Genomic DNA, 11,486 nt, shown 5'->3' on the forward strand with positions numbered 1-11,486 from the left:
ATCGTGGAGGCCCTATATCTATCAAAGAACTTTCTACAAAGTAGTACAGAAAATTTATGTATACTCTCCACTCAGATTCCTTTCATGTTAACAACTTAGATAACATTAGCCCAATTATCAAGACCAGGAAATCAACATTGGTATAGTACTAGTAACTAAACTACAGAGCTTATTTAAATTTCACCTGTTTTTCCACTAATATTCTTCTTCTGTTCCAGGATCCAATCCAGTCAGGGAAAAGTATGTCTGGAACCAGTGGATACCCAGGGGATGTTTTAAATTTAAAGAAATTTAAATATTTTTAAAAGATGTATTCATTTATTTGAGAAAGAGAGATGGGGGAAAGAGGGAGTGGAGGGGCAGAGGGAGAGAGAGAGAGAGAGAATCTCCAGCAGACTGCACTGAGCACGGAGCCTCATCTGGGGCTCGATCTCAAGACCCTAAGATCATGACCTGCGCCAAAATTGACAGTAGGCAACTCAACCGACTGAGCCATCCAGGTGTCCCTAAATATATATTTTTTTAACTCAGAGATTAAGAATTAAGGCATTCTTTGAGACAGATGGAATGGGGGGAGAGGGGAGGAGGGAGAGAGAATGGGAAGACAAGGAAAGCCCCGAAGACAGAGGAATAGAGTTTAAGTGTAATGAGTCAAACAAGACAAATACTGTATGATCTTTATCTGGCCCCATGCAGTAGGTCCCATTGGCTCATTCCATGTGGCCTCCCACCTCATGTCAACCACTCTGATGTATCTATATCTACCATCCTTAGGGCCTTAAAATTTTAGATGTAGCTGGGGGCTCCTGTGTCTAGGAAGCAGTTCCCTTAGATATGACAGTGAAAACATCTGAAATCTTGGCACTTATCTTGGATTCTTTTAGAGAATGAGAAACAAGCCCCTTCCTCTTGCAGCATCTACAGAGAGAAATCTGCTTAATTTCCAAGGCTATCCTAAAGTCATTTTTATCTCACTGTCTTTGGTGATTTTAGGTTTTAGTCCTGCACAAATGCCCAAGGCAAAACATATGCAAAGGATCTACCTTTTTACCGGGAGAAGGGAAATGAATCAGAGGAAATACAAATCATAGTAATAAATATACAATTTATCCTGTTCCTCAGACAAACAGGGAGTTCAAATAGAGGTAAAATATGATTGGAGAATTATCAAATGTTATAGAAATGTCTTTAACCTGGATTGGAGAGGTCAGGGGAATTTCATGGAAGAAGTAATGTCTCAGCTGAAACCTGAAAGACGAATAGGAGTTAACCAGGGAAGGAGAGGGGACTGGGAAGCTAGTGTGTAGTCTCTGGGGGGGAAAAAAAAAAAAGCATGCTTGAAACATGAGAGTGAATTCAGTAAGACTACAGATCACAAAATGAGATAAAACGTTGAGTGATGAACTGAAGAGTTATATAGGTTAGATTGTTGTAGAAGCTGTAAGCCATGGTAAAAAGTCTGATTTTTACTGTGTGAGCAATAGAAAGTCATTACAGTGTTTCCAATCTGGGAAAGACAAAATCAGAATTTCATTTTGAAAGATCATTTTAGTTTCAAAGTAGACCGTTGGGGATGGTGGGTATCCCTGGTGGCTAGTGAACAATACCAGAAGTGGAAGGACCCATTATAAAACTCTTAACAGTAATCCTCAGGAGAAATGATAATAGTGTGACTTTGAGAAGTGGCAGAGAAAATGGAGAAAAGTGGACATATTTCAACGATATGAGGTACAATCTACTAAATGTGGCAATATTATATTTCATGAAATCTAAAACTCCATTGATTTAAAATACAGCATTTTATATAGCACTAGGAAGGAAAACCTTGCTAGCTAATAACATATGATCTAACACCATTGATGGTTAGAAGCACCACAATTTCAGAGATATGAAATGTGTGGGGAAATGTACATTGTGGAATCAGTGAAAGACAGTAGATTGGAGGTAGGAAGAAAGGAAGGAGTCAAACCTGGGAGGAGGCAACTGAATAGGAAATTAATGGACAACTGAGATAGAAATGTGAAGATTGGGTAGGAGAGGCATGAGAAATAATGAACTCAATTTTGAATATGTTACATTTGAAGTGTCTGTGTGATATCCAAGCGGAAATGTCTGGCACTCAATTTGTTTTGTGTGTTTAGAGTTTAAGTAGAGGTCTGAATCAGATCTAAAAAGATTTACAAAAGAATGAAGGTGGACCACTTCCTTACACTGTATACAAAAATAAACTCAAAATGAGTGAAATAACTAAATGTGTGACCTGAAACCAGAGAAGTCCTAAAAGAGAGCACTACCAATAATTTCTTTGACATCAGCTATAGCAACATTTTTCTAGATGCCTCCTAAGGCAAGGGAAACAAAAGCAAAAATAAAGCCTTGGGACTGTATCCAAATAAAAAGCTTTTGGCTCGCGGGGCGCGGCGCGGGGCTGCGGAGCCCGGCCGCGCGCCCGCGCCCGCTCGCGCTCCCGCTCGCGCTCCCGCTCGCCGCCGGCGCCGCCGCGGGCCCTCCCGCTTCGGTTCGGAGCCGCGGCCCCCAGCCTGCGCGGGACTCGGATTCTGAAAGGGAGCCGCGGCCCTTCCCCTCCCGGCTCCGAGGCTGGGAGCTTTTGTTTAGGAAAGGATGCAAATGGCCTTACCCGTCCCCCCCCCTCCCGGACCGAAAGAAGTGAGAGCGAAGCCTGGGAGGCTCTCAAGTCCTTTTGGGTCTTGCGCTTCGCTCCCTGCTTCCTCCCCATCCCGAAGTTGCGAGCTTTCAACCGGGGAGTCGTGCGGCCGCCATTGTCGCGGCTGCTCGGTGGCTGCCGCCGCTTATGACTGGCGTGCCCCTGATTTATTCTGAGTTATTCTGATCTGAAGACTTTGGTGTTTATTTTTTTATTTATTTTTATTTTTTTTAAAGATTTTATTTATTTATTTGACAGAGAGAGACACAGCGAGAGAAGGAACACAAGCAGGGGGAGTGGGAGAGGGAGAAGCGGCTTTCCGCGGAGCGGGGAGCCCGATGCGGGACTTGATCCCAGGATCCTGGGACCATGACCTGAGCCCAAGGCAGACGCTCAACGACTGAGCCACCCAGGCGCCCCAAGACTTTGGTGTTTAAAGCATTAAGATAATAGCCCGAGTTGTTCATGGAGTTTTTCATCCGTATGTCTGAAACCATTAAATATAATGACGATGATCATAAAACTCTGTTTTATGAAAACCCTAAACGAACAACGCCTGGAAGGAGAATTCTGTGATACTGCCATGTGGTTGAAGATGTGAAATTCGGAGCACACAGGTGTGTTCTTGCCGCCTGTAGCACCTACTTTAAAGATTTCATTTATTTATTTGAGACAGAGAGAATGAGAGACAGAGCATGAGAGGGGGGAGGGTCAGAGGGAGAAGCAGACCCCCTGTAGCACCGACTTTAAAAAGCTTTTCAAGAAGCTTGAGGTTGATAGCTCTTCAGTAATGGAAATAGATTTTCTTCGTTCTGATATATTTGAAGAGGTCCTGAACTACACGTACACAGCAAAGATTTCTGTGAAAAAAGAGGATGTTAACTTAATGATGTCATCAGGTCAGATTCTCGGAATCCGGTTTTTAGATAAACTCTGTTCTCAGAAGCGTGATGTGTCTAGTCCCGACGAAAACAACGGCCAATCGAAAAGTAAGTATTGCCTCAAACTCAATCGCCCCATCGGAGATGCTGCGGACACTCAGAATGATGACGTGGACGAAATTGGAGACCAGGATGACAGTCCCTCTGACGACACGGTAGAGGGCACCCCCCCCCCCCCCAGTCGGGAGGAGGGCAAGTCGCCTACGACGACGCGCAGGGTTCAGGAAGCAATCCTGCAAGAGCTGGGGAGTGAGGAAGTTCGGAGGGTCAATTGCTACGGCCAGGAAGCAGAATCCATGGAGACCCCAGAATGGAAAGATTTGGGGTCCCAGAGCTCAAGCCTTAACATTTAATGATGGAATGAGTGGAGTGAAGGACGAACAGACCCCAGGCTGGGCGACAGCGGCCAGCGACGTGAAGGTCGAGTACTTGCTGTAAGGCCACCGTCGGGAGCGGATCGCCTGCCGGGCGGGCGGGAAGAGCTTCTCCGACGAAGGCAGGTTGAGGAAGCATGAAAAACTCCACACGGCCGAGAGGCCGTTTGCTTGTGAAATGTGTACAAAAGTTTTACCACACAGGCCCACCTGAAAGAACACCTCAAAATCCACACGCGCTATAAGCCGTGCAGTTGTGAGGTGTGTGGAAAATCCTTTATCCGCGCCCCGGACTTGCAGAAGCACGAGAGAGTGCACAGCAATGAGAGACCATTTGCCTGCCACATGTGTGGCACAGCCTTCAAACACAAGTCCCGCCTCAAAGACCACGAACGAAGACACAGAGGGGAAAAGGCTTTTGTCTGCGGCTCCTGCACCAGGGCGTTTGCCAAGGCGTCTGATCTGAAAAGGCACGAGAACAATATGCACAGTGAGAGGAAGCAGGTCACCCCCAGGGCCATCCAGAGCGAGACAGAACAGTTGCAGGCGGCAGCGATGGCCGCCGAAGCGGAGCAGCAGTTGGAGACGATCGCCTGTAGCTAGAGGTGACAGGACAGGACCGCTTTGCCTGAGCCCCGGAGGCGGGACTGCACGGGTCCCAACACACGAGCGCCAGGTCCTGCATTTCTGTGGAAACTTACGGAGCTTTGTACTCACTGGACTTAAGGCAGTGCTTGGTTACGTATTTTGCAGACTTTGCAAGGAAATAGTGTTCCTTGGTTCTGACCAAACAGTCTCACTGTCCCGTCTGGTGTCTGGTAGTGATGTTGCCAGTAAGACCTCCCCCCTCGCCCCCCTCTTTTTTTATGATTTTAATTTGAGAACTCCGGTGTCCAGTTCAGAAGTGAGGGACTTCTCTTCCAGTTTTTGTAATTCCTCTCTACACTTGCTGACACTTCCTCTCTACACTTGCGATAATTGAGTAAATTGATTTCCTAATCATCACGGTTCTATGGGACTTAGGGTCAAAACAGCATTTTTAATAACTCGATAAAAGTACTTCATGCAGGGCGCCTGGGTGGCTCAGTTGGTTGAGCGACTGCCTTCGGCTCGGGTCATGATCCTGGAGTCCCGGGATCCAGTCCCGCATCAGGCTCCCTGCTCTGCAGGGAGTCTGCGTCTCCCTCTGACCCTCCCCCCTCTCATGCTCTATCTCATTCTCTCTCTCTCAAATAAATAAATAAATAAATAAATAAATAAATAAATAAATAATAAAAAAAAAGTACTTCATGCAGATGCAGAAAATACTGGTGGGTGGCTGACCAAGAACACTGCGCAGATAGGAAAACAAGTTCCAGAATTGCAGAACGGTATTGGATTTATATTTGGTTTGTTCATTTTATATCACTGTTTTTCACTGTTGTTGTGGACAAATGATGGTTGCTTTGCTAAAGTGTTTCTTCATTTTGATTGCCCACACCTACCCCCAAAAGTTGGAGTCACAAGTCCTGAACAGAGGCTGAGCAAACCCACAGGGATGATGGTGGTCTGGGGGCTGAGTTCTTTTTGTTCCTCTTTTTTGGGGTGTTGCCCACTCTGCAACAGATGCGGTTTCTGGGGTAGACCAGTTGTTAGAGGGATAGCAAAGGGGGAATAGGATCCTGGCTCTCAGGGATGAGGTTTTCACTTTGCAACAGTTCCAAGATTTTCTAGATCAAAATAATTCTTAATTGATTTTGAAATTGGATTTTTATTTAGGATCAAAATTAGGACAAGAACAGGTATGCTTCTTCAGATACATTTGTGTCGCTTAAGAGAATGTCATCAAGCTTTTGGGCTCTCTGCAGCACGTGATTTATCCACAAAGGAGATGTAATATTGTTGCTTAAATTAATAAATTGAAAATCTTTTTAAGTGTGTAAATAGTGTAGAAGTGTTGGTCTTATGTATTTCAAGTAAAAGTAGACAGCTGCACCTTTTTTTTTGCACATTGGATTAAAATAACTTCCATGAGCAACAAACATCGGTCTGTTTTTTAACCAATATTAAAGATTGTAAGACCAAAAAAAATAAAATAAAATAAATAAAATAAACAAAAAGCTTTTGCACAACAAAGGGAACCATCAACAAAACAAGAAAGGAACCTACTGAATGAATGGGAGAAGACATTTCCAAATGATTTATCTGATAAGGGATTAATATCTAAAATATATAAAGAACTTATACAACTCAACACCAAAATTAATAATAATAATAATTAATAATAAAAACAACAATCTGATTAAAAAATGGACTTGAATAGACATTTTTCCAAAGAAGACATACAGATGGGCAGCATATACATGAAAAGACACTCAACATCACTCCTTATCAGGGAAATACAAATCAAAACTACACTGAGATTCTTGCCTTACACCTATTAGAATGGCTAGAATAAAAAACAAAAGAAATGACAGTGTTGGTGAGGATATAGAGAAAAAGAAACCCTCGCACACTGTTAGTGGAAATGCAAATTGGTGCAGCCACTGTAGAAAATACTATGGAGGTTCCTCCAAAAATTAAAAATAGAAATACCATATGATCTAATAATTCCACTCCTGGGTATTTACCCAAAGAAAACAAAAACATTAATTCAAAAAGATATATGCACCCTTATGCTTATTGCAGCATTATCTACAATAGCCAAGATATGGAAACAGTCCAAGTGTCCATCAGTAGATGAATGGATAAAGAAGATGTAACACATGTATACAATGGAATATCATTCAGCCATAAAGAAGAATGAGATCTTGCCATTTGTGACAACATGGATGGACCTAAAGCGTATTCTACTAAGTGAAATAAGTCAGACTGAGAAAAACAAGTATCATATGGTTTCACTTATATGTAGAATCCAAAAAAAACAAAACAAATGAATTTTTTTTTAAATTTAAAAGTAAAATAAACACAAGTGAATATACAAATGAAAAGGATAATCAGATCTATACATACAGAGAACAAACTGATGGTTTCCAGAAGGGAGGGGCATATGGAGATGGGCAACATGGGTGAAGGAGAGTAAGAGGTATAGGCTTCCAGTTATGGGATGAGTAAGTCACATTAATAAAAGCACAGCATAAGGCATATAGTCAATGATACTGTAATAGTGTTGTATGGTGACAGATGATAGGTACATTTGTGGTGAGCATGGCATAACATATAGAGGTGTTGAATCACTATGTTATATGCCTAAACTAATATAATATTGTTTGTCACCTATACTCAAATAAAAATATATAAGTAAAACCTAGACATTGGGAAAATTTCAAAATATGCATGAAAATAAAACTGATATAAGAAATTTGAGAATGGTCAACAATGTCAGATAGTACTAAATAATTAAATAAGATGGAAACGGGTGCTTGGGTGGCTCAGTCAGCTAAGCATCAGACTCTCGGTTTTGGCTTAGGTCATGATCTCATGTCATGAGATCAAGCCTCGCAATGAGTTCTATGCACTGAGCCGGAGTCTGCTTAAGATTCTTTCTCCCTCTTCCTCTGCCCCTCTCCCTGCTCATGGGCTCTCTAAATAAATAAACAAATAAATAAATAAATAAATAAAATCTTTTAAAATAAATAAATAAGATGGAAACTTATTTGTTTCTACTAGGTGTTTTTTCAAACGGGCAGACCCTGATTGTAGAACCTGGGGACGAGTTAGGTCCTCAGTAAGGAAGACAAGATAGTTGAACCTACAAGAAAATAAGGAATCGACAGAAGAATAAATTTACTGGAGATACCAATGTTGAAAGAAGATGAAACGATGAATAAAGAGAGGAAGACATTAGAAACAAATTTTACATAGTTCACATATTAACCAAGATGGAGCCTAATGAACATGTCCAAAATCCAGGGCACTGATTTTTTTTTCCTCAGTAAGAATTCTGTTGCATTTAATTTTCATTTAATCTTCAATTTTGTAATTTGCTAAAGAAGATTTTTTAGTCATAAGGGAGTGGAAAACCTTATCAATGAAATCTTATTTGCAAGTATGTTATGAACTGAATTATTTTCCCCCCAAATTCAGAAGTTGGAGCCCTAACCCCCAATATGACTGTATTTGGAGATGGCGCCTTTGATGAGGTAATGAAGGTTAAATGAAGTCATAGGGGTTAGCCCTAATACAATAGGGCTATGTCCCTCTAAGAAGAGGAAGAGGAACCAGGGATGCATGTGCATAGAGGACATAGCAAGAAGATGGCTATCTGCAAGCCAAGAAGAAAAGCCTCAGGAGAAAGCAACCCTCTAACACCTTGATCTCAGACTTCCAGTCTCCAGAACTGTATGAAAATAAATCTCTGTTGTTTAAGCCACCCAGCAGGAGAGATGGTGGGAAGGAGGGAGTGTGGGAGGGAGGGAAGGAAGGAGGAAAATTAATGCTGCTAAATTTCCATTCATAGATCACAATAATGGTCAAACTTCACTAGCTCTTTCCCCTTAAGTTAGAATTTAATATTTAATTAAAACTTGATTTTCATATGTTCTGTTATGAGTTTCATTTAAGTAGCTTCTATTAATATATTAAAATCTAGTGCTTAAGCCAAGGAAATTCTAACTAGAATTATTCTAATTAGAATACCCCAAAATATTCAGCTTATTACCTGGAATACTTAGCTTAGATATTGCTGGACATAACTTTTGGCAGAAAACTAGAATTGCTTTCCAAAATATCAAAAAGTAGCAATATATTTTTATAATTTCATCGATACGAACTTTCCTTACCTCGTCAATACTAAAACTATCATGGAACTCACTGGACAACTAACTAGGCATGAATTTTAAGATTTGACTTCTATTGACTCAGCACTTCTAGTTGGTGTAACCTATGAACTCAAAACCAGTTTCTGTCCTCCTTTCCAAGATTCAAGTCAATAAATGCCTACAAGTATGCAGAACAAGTTGAAAAAGTCTACTTGGAACATTAAGAATTTGGTACTACATTTAGAGGCCTTTGTTTTGTATGTGACACACTTATAATGATTATGCTATAAGCGCATCAGTTTTAAATGCATCTATTGCTGACCAGTTCAGTTGCACAGAATTCTCTGTGAAAGGGTATGTCACATAGAGCATAAATATGAGGCATTTACACTTGGATATCATTCAGATCTGAAATGTATGCTATCTTCATTCTAAATTTCCATATTATGCAGTTATGTAATGGAATTCTATTTCTGACTGTTATAAGTATTGAAGCTAGTCCTTGTCTTAAGAATGGGAAGTGGGGCGCCTGGGTGGCTCAGTTGGTTAAGCAACTGCCTTCGGCTCAGGTCATGATCCTGGAGTCCCGGGATCCAGTCCCGCATCGGGCTCCCTGCTCGGCAGGGAGTCTGCTTCTCCCTCTGATCCTCCCCCTCTCATGCTCTCTGTCTCCCATTCTCTCTCGCAGATAAATAAAAAATCTTTAAAAAAAAAAAAAAGAATGGGAAGCATTTTGGAAAGAAATCTGTGAATATAAAATAGTACTTTGCTTGAGTAAAATTAATATTTTTGTGAAACTTTTCAACAGTGCAGTTTAAGGGAGGAAAGACTTTACATTTTTTCAGTAGGTATCTTGGTACCCATGTATTTGGGTGAGCAGGGGGAGGAGCAGAGGGAGAGGGACAAGCAGACTCCCAGCTGAGCGCAGATGTGGGGCTCGATCTCATGACCCTGAGATCATGACCTGAGCCAAAATCAGGGGTTGGGTGCTTAACCAACTGAGCCACCCAGGTGCCCCTGTTTTAATTAACTTTTATTTTAGAACAGTTTTAGATCCACAGAAAAATTGCAAAGATAATGTAGAGAGTTCATATAAACTGCACACCCAGACTCCTTCATTAAAACACCAACAGTAGTATGATACATTCGTCACACTCAATAAACCACTATTAATACATTATAAGTAGCTAATAAGCCCATACTTTATTCAGATTGCATTAGTGTTTTCCTAATCCTTTCTCTGTTCCAGGGTCTCATTCAGGACATCACATCCTAGTTAGTCATCATCTCTTCTTAGGCCCCTCTGGTCTGTGATGGTTTGTCAGAATTTTCATGTTTTTTTTATGACCTTGAGAGCTTTGAGTGGTATTAAAATGGTGTTTTATAAAGTATCCCTCGATTGGGATTTATCTGACGTTTTTTTCTTATAATTAAACTGGGCTTCTGAGTTTGGGGAGGAAGCATACAGGGCCGAGTCCCATTCTCATCACATTATGTCAAGTGTTCATACTATCCACTGACGTATCACTATTGAAGCAGACCTTGTTCTCCAACTAGGCTGAAGGATCAAATTCATTGCTGTTATAAAAGAACGAGAATTAGGACTACCTCTGATTTAAACAATGTCTTAAAACATTTGTGTGAGGCACTTAAGGAATGAGGAGTTATGCTTTTCCTCCTTGAGAGTGGAGTATCTGCATAAATTATTTGTAATTCTTCTATGTGTGATATTTGTCTATTCTCCCTCATTTATTTATTCACATAATCATTCTCTCCTGTTTATTTATTCATCTAATTATTAATTTGTGTCAGCATGGATCATGAATAGTTTATAAAAGGGGTTATCAGCCAATACTACCAATACTACTTTATTGATTTATTATTTCAGTTTTGGCCATTAGGTCCCTTTGAGCTACCCTACTGTGTGTGTTCATTTCCTTACATTCTGGCAATACAAGATACTCCAGACTCATCTTGTATATTTCTTGTTATGGTCCTATAAGCAGCAGTTTCTCTGAGGAGCCCTGGTCCTTTTATTGCAGAATAGTAATAGAGGCCAAGATCATCATGTTAGGTATGCTCATTGTTACTGGAGTCTCATTGCTTCTAGGCTCTCTCAACTGACAGAGCAAGGAAATATATGTGTATACAATAAACTCATGCATATATAAATATCTATTAATATTTATTTACCTAACCATGTATATAGATACAGATGCTAGATTAAGTAATAAAATTTTTAATTAATGAAGCATAACTTATTACATCAAATAATATGAAATTGCTATTTTGTATTTCAAAAATTATCAAATATCAGCAAGTTTATATGGCTCAATCTAATACATACAGAAAATAATATAAAATAAAAATGTACAGTTTATCAAATATCCATATAACTCCTCTCAATAAAAAGGAAAAAAGAGCTTTGCCAACATATACATCCCTTCTATAGACTCCTTCTCCCTGGAGGTATCTACTCTCCTAATGTTTGTAATGATTATTTTTATTCATTTTATCCATAGAGTAAGCTCTAACTCCTAAGTATGCATTTCATATATATGTATATATATACAGTTTTTCCTGTTCTTTTATGTAAATGAAATCATAATACATATAACTTTTTGTGCCTTGTGAGATACATCATGGGTTACATGTAGCTTTAGTTTATTCATTTTCATTGTGTATAACAATTTATGGTATAAATGTATAATAATTTATTTATCCATTTTCCTGTTGATTGATATTTGGTAATATTGTTTTGAGTAGA

General features: G+C 40.1%; 1 pseudogene; it reads left to right on the forward strand.

Annotated features, from left to right (window-relative positions):
- Positions 1-2,766: 2,766 nt before the first annotated feature.
- LOC123847385 (zinc finger and BTB domain-containing protein 14-like) lies at positions 2,767-5,172 on the forward strand (annotated as a pseudogene).
- The last annotated feature ends 6,314 nt before the right edge of the window (positions 5,173-11,486 follow it).

The sequence above is a fragment of the Mirounga angustirostris genome, unplaced genomic scaffold (genome assembly GCF_029215605.1).
Source record: "Mirounga angustirostris isolate CCGP_5_RB_7025 unplaced genomic scaffold, mMirAng1.0.hap1 SCAF_2, whole genome shotgun sequence".
Classification (NCBI taxonomy): Eukaryota; Metazoa; Chordata; class Mammalia; order Carnivora; family Phocidae; genus Mirounga; species Mirounga angustirostris.